General features: G+C 40.4%; 1 protein-coding gene across 2 annotated transcripts in view; it reads left to right on the top strand.

Annotated features, from left to right (window-relative positions):
• Positions 1-5,919, top strand: part of RAP1A (RAP1A, member of RAS oncogene family) — a 75,370-nt gene extending 69,451 nt beyond the window's left edge. For both annotated transcript variants that reach the window (XM_083172803.1, XM_083172804.1), the window contains one exon: positions 5,165-5,919. The gene's annotated coding sequence lies outside the window, so the exon portion shown is untranslated. The remainder of the gene's footprint in view (positions 1-5,164) is intronic.
• Positions 5,920-6,129: the final 210 nt, after the last annotated feature.

Here is a 6,129-nt window from a genome sequence, read left to right as displayed (position 1 = left end):
TACAACTGGGCTGTGCAAATGAAAAATTACATTTTTTACACAAAAATGCAGATCTGGCTCAAAATTTTTCATTTTCACAAGGAATGAAGGAGACAAAGCACCCCAAAATCTGTGCCCCAATTTCTCCCGAGTACGGCAATGCCTCACATGTGCCCAAAAAATACCAGTTGGGTGCATGGCAGGACTCAGAAGGGAAGGAGTGATTTTTGGATTTTGCAGCACAGATTCTGGTTGAATGACCCCTGAAGCACCTATACAGTGGAACCCCCCCACAAGTGACCCCATTTTGCAAACTACACCCTTCAGGGAATTCATCAGGGGGTATAGTGTACATTTCAAACCCCCAGGGGTTTCACCAATTTTGATACAACTGAGCTGTGAAAATGAAAAATTAATTTTTTTCATTTTCACAGCCCAGTTGTATCAAAATTGGTGAAACCCCTGGGGGTTTGAAATGTACACTATACCCCTTGATGAATTCCCTGAGGGGTGTAGTTTGCAAAATGGGGTGACTTGTGGGGGGGTTCCTAACTTTTAGCATCTTATGGTGCCTAGAAACCTACATGGTGCCTAAAAAAATAATCTCATAAAAAGGAGGCTCCAAAATCAAGTAGGTGCTCCTTCTATTATGAAGCCTGTGGTTTGGTCACCGTGCACACTAGGGCCACATATAGGATATTTATGAAAACCAAAGAATTGGGGGAATCAATTTTTAGTCACATTTCTCTAGTAAAATCTACTGTATTCGTTAGAAAAATGTATTAAAATTGAAACTCTGCAAAAAAAAAGAAATTTTGAAATTCCACCTACACTTTGTTTTAATTCCTGTGAAACACCTAAAGGGTTAACAAACTTCCAAAATGCTGTTTTGAATACTGTGAGGGGTGCAGTTTTTGAAATGGCATCATTTATGGGGGTGTCTCACATACAAGTCCCTCAAAGTCACATCAGAACTGAACTGGTCCCTAAAAAAATCAGTGTTTGAAATTTTCTTGAAAATTTGAGAATTTGCTATTCATATTGTAAGCCTCCTAGTGTCCCAAAAAATTAAAAGGAAGTTGAAATAATGATGTCAACATAAAGTAGACATATGGTCTATGTTAGTTATTCACTATTTTGAGTGGTAAGATTATTTGTCTCACAAGCAGAAAATTTAACATTTTGCAAATCGCAAAATTTTCCATTTTTTTCCGACATTTTGGTATTTTTCACAAAAAAACACAGACTGTATCGATGAAAATTTACCACTAACTTGAAGTACAATGTGTCACGAGAAAACAATCTCAAAATCACTGGGATAAGTAAAAGCAAAAAAAAGTTATCCCCACTTAAGTGAGACATGTCAGATTTGAAAAAAAGGGCTCTGTCAGGAACGCAAAAACTGGCTCTGTCAGGAAGGGGTTAAAGGTGGGGATTTTTAGGTGCTCATTTTAATATATCTATAGCATGATCAGCTGTGGACTCCACTGTACATTGACAGGCTCCAAGCAGGATGTACTGTAATGCTGTCTAGCTATGAATCTGTCTACACTCACTGTACTGTATGTTGGGATTTTAATACCCAGTAAGTAAACGGTCAACTCAAAGGCATTCCAACTTAAAGGCATGTTACAGCCATTTCTTAATTAATGTCATATGCTTCCCTATCTCTCCATTACATTAAAGTTTGACACTATTATAAAACTAACTTCTTACTAAGCAAGTAATAACCTGAAAATCAAATGCATTTTTAAAAACACAAAATGTCCTGAAATATTTTTTTCACTTTTTTTATACAGTTTTAAACCTTAGCAACTTTTTTTTTTCTGTCCATTTCTATTTGTCTCATCAACAATACTGTTACATTTTTAAATCTCTAAATTGAGAACTTGCGTCATTTGCAAAGCAGGCATTGGTTAACTGTATTGCGCCTGTGACCAGATGATCCTTATACCATCAATGGTGCTCATTTTACAGTTTCTTGGATGGATACGCTCCTACACAGCACCTGGAATCGCTGGTTTACCAAAGCACCTTAATTACCCGTTATAACAGCTGACTTCTCTGTGTTGTCACATAGTGGTTGGAATCACAGCCCAAAGGTTTTTGCATAGATGGCCATCTTGGCTGTGTGGCTCGTTTCCAAGGCTACAACCCCCACCCCAAATATGTCTAGACAGGCATTTTACCCTCCTTCACCAGCCAAATTATATGTTTTGGCAAGATTTCAGATTCCAGGAATATTTTTTTTGCATTGAATACACAATTGTGATTGTTTTCAGGAATTTTTGCTGTTCTATTACTTTATTAGTGTTTCCATTTCATATGCCTTTATATGCGCTGCTTCTACTTTAGTTAGTATAAACCCATCCCCACATACAGATTATTGCCGGCTTTCTTAAGGTGCCCACACACTAGAACGATTTTTGGGCCGATTGGCCGATTTCCGATAAATCGGCCGATATATCATCCGATGTTTACCGATAATCGGTAAAAAATCGGCCGATTTTGGTCCGATGCGCGTTCCCGTGGATCTTTAGCTGAATCTTCTGATCTTACGTGCTGCACAAAAGATCAGAAGATTTAACAAAAGATCCATAGGAATGCACACGGGATCTTAAGAAAAATCGGTACTTGTTTCCTAGCACGGCCACAATCTTAAGTAATCGTGTCCCTTAATTAAGGGACACGATTACCCCGATGGACCCGATTTCTTTTGAAATCAGGTCCATTTTGCCGGCTAGGAAACAAAAATCGGGGGCATCGCGTCGGTCGGGACCATTAACATTGCGACCGACGCGATGCCCCCGATATTTGCATTGACTTCAATGTTAAAAAAATTTTTAACATTGAAATCTTGTCGGGAACGGTAAAATATCGGGGGCATCGCGTCGGTCGGGACCATTAACATTGGTCCCGATGCGACGCGATGCACCCGATTTTTACATAGGATTCAATGTTAAAAAAATTTTTAACATTGAAATGGTGTAAAAATGTAAAAAAATGTGAAATGGGTCAATATGACCCATTTCACATTATAAATGTCCCCGTCGTCGCCCCACGATAGACGCCAACCGGAAGCGTGGCGAGCGCAGCGAGCCCGCGAGGGGCGGCGGTACGCGTCCTCCGACCTTTTCATGCCCTACTATCCACTAGGGCGTGGAGTGAGAATAGAATAGTGTGGCGAGCGCAGCGAGCCACCGAGCCCGAAGCGTGGCGAGCGCAGCGAGCCCCGCGAGGGGACGCGGATACCTTCACAGGTAATCGCGTCCCTTCGCGGGCTTCACAGGTGTCCGTGGCGACGCGGACACCTGTGAAGCCCGCGAAGGGACGCGATTACCTGTGAAGGTATCCGCGTCCCCTCGCGGGGCTCGCCACGCTTCGGGCTCGGTGGCTCGCTGCGCTCGCCACACTATTCTATTCTCACTCCACGCCCTAGTGGATAGTAGGGCATGAAAAGGTCGGAGGACGCGTACCGCCGCCCCTCGCGGGCTCGCTGCGCTCGCCACGCTTCGGGTTGCCGTCTATCGTGGGGCGCTGTGTACGCGCTTCAATTTGGGGGGGTTTGGAATTTTTTTCATTCAATCCAATGTAAAATTGGGTCCCAGGGACCCAATTTACATTGGATTTAATGAAAAAATCGGTCGGTCGCGTCGATCGCATCGCATGCGACCAAATCGCATGCGATGCGATCGAACCGATTTTTTTCAGCACGACCACCCCGATCTTAATCGGTGTGGCCGTGCTAGGAAACAAGTACCGAAAAATCTTTGGTAAAGATGTGCGCTTGCCTGAAATCTTTTGTCCAGGATGGAAAAAAGATTTCAAGGCTAATTTATGCGCACATCTTACGATTGCAGATCTTTCTAGTGTGTGGGCACCTTAAGCGATCTGACTAGATCAAGTAGACATTAAGCACAAATCGCTGTTGTGTGTAGGAAACACCCCTGGACTACTGACTCGGCCCCCTATTGCCTGACTAGATTTATACTGCTTGCAGTATAAATCTGGTCATCGCCAGTGTTCTCTCTATTGAGAACACGGGCAGTGACAGATTGCTTATCAGCTGGTGCTGTGTGATCTTCACTAGATCACTCCGCACACTGCAACAGTCACACCAGGCCCCATAACAGTTGTTTTTCTGCTACAGTATGTAGCACTTGTATGTAGTTTTAACATATCAATCTTCCAAAGTCCTTACCCAAAGAAAAAAACGAGCAAAGGCCAAATTTAGGGAAACTTATTTTGAGCCTGATAATGTTTTGTTCTGTTTCTGGCAAGTGATGTGTGCTGGTCACAAGTAAGCTCACCAGGATGACCTTCATGATAGGATTGATATAGTGTATTGCATTGGGTAGCTGAATTGGCTTAAATCATGCAAAATGTCACAAATGGTTCCAAGATGTAGTGGTAGCTGCTTTTAGTTACAAAGGTCTTCATTCAAAAGTGCGCACACTTGGAATTCCTGTTTTTCAGGGCAATTCCTAACCGGATAATGAGGTAATGTTATTTATATAGCTCTGCTGGTCTTGAGTTGATTTACAGCCACTTTGCCTTGCATGGCAGCCCTTCATTAGCTGTAATGAAACACTGTCGCTTGTCTCATTATGTTGCCTGCATAACTGATATTAATTATATTTTACTGTAAATTTTTGTTTTTATTACGCTATATTATAGACTGCGTGAGAGGTTTAAATTAATATATTTTTGGGCAGCAAATGGAATTTAGAATTTTTTTTTAATAGGTACCAAGCGGCATGGTACAACTAGCATAGTGACATAAGGTTCATGCTGTACTATCAGAACACTTTCAAGGATACTTTGTGTGAAAACAAACTGAACATTACTCCCCTGCTAGCATCAATCAATCTAGCAGGTTTCCATGGCATAGGAAGGTCAGTGTCCTCCTTCCATCCATTGGTGTGCGATCTCTGCAAGCCATGCTGCTCATAATGCCTCTGTAGGAATAAGGACATGATCCAATATTGCAGCAGACAGTGGAATACTTTCTTCACTCCTTCCCAATGGAAATCCATTTTGCAGACCAGAACAAAATGACAAGGACGCTCCAGTTTGGGGGGTTGCCCCACAAATGCAGGCAACCCCTTGTTTGTTACTTAATGGTATCTCAATTGAAACGTATGCATGGTACACATGATTGACTTGTGTTTTCTTTTCTTTGCAGAATGCAGGAATGAAGAACTGTTGCCTAATTGGAAAGTGCCAGCATTCCAAAATGTAAAAAGATATCCAACCCTAATTTAACATATCTGAAGAGGCTCTTTCTGTTTTATATATTATGTGAAGAATTTAGATCTCCAATACTGTTTGCACAAGGTTCCCTGGCAATGAATTAGCTGTGTTTCTCGCCGAAAACAAGACACTGTCGTGTCAACTTCTGCAATAGTGGTGATCACAGATGTGAAAATAAACATACTTGACTCAATTTTGAATAATTCTGAGAGCATGAATGCATTTCAAATGTTTAATATTGCTAGTATAAATATCGAAATGATTTTCATGTTTATCTTCCAGATCCTTTCCCTAGTCATGCCTGTGTCAAGCACTAAAACAATGTAGCCATTTATAGTTTTTCTTTATAAATATATATATATAGAGAGAGAGATATATATTCCCCTTTAATGAACTCAATGGGGCTAATACCTTTTTGAGTCATGGTGACTTCATTTTATATTTAAAACATATGGGTTTATCATTACTTTCATCTTGCCATTATATTATAATTAAGAAAACATTTTGTGCATAGTGCTTTTGGGGAGGGTCTTTTATAGGAAAACCGGGATTCTGATTTCTATGAATTTCAAAGCTGAAATATATAATATACTAAAACAACTCTAATATTGCTTCTTGTGTTTTACTGTCACAAAAATTAAATTACAGCTTTTATGAATGATTAAATTTTAGTACATTTTCATTTTATTGATCGTGTGTTTTTTGGATTTTATTTTTCTGCATGTAGATCACATACAGCAAGCCATTTAGTTATCAATTAGAGGAAATATTAATAGTTCATTTTTATCAAGTAGAGCTGAACTCTGTTCCATATCCGCATTTTTAGAAGAGAGCAGTATTATTGAACATTAGCCTAAAGGTATCAAGTTCTGAACCACACAACTGCTAAGCTATTCT

Source organism: Crinia signifera, chromosome 2 (genome assembly GCF_055691185.1).
Source record: "Crinia signifera chromosome 2, ASM5569118v1, whole genome shotgun sequence".
Classification (NCBI taxonomy): domain Eukaryota; kingdom Metazoa; phylum Chordata; class Amphibia; order Anura; family Myobatrachidae; genus Crinia; species Crinia signifera.
Note: the sequence above shows the minus strand (reverse complement) of the source record. Positions and strands in the feature narration are given on the sequence as shown.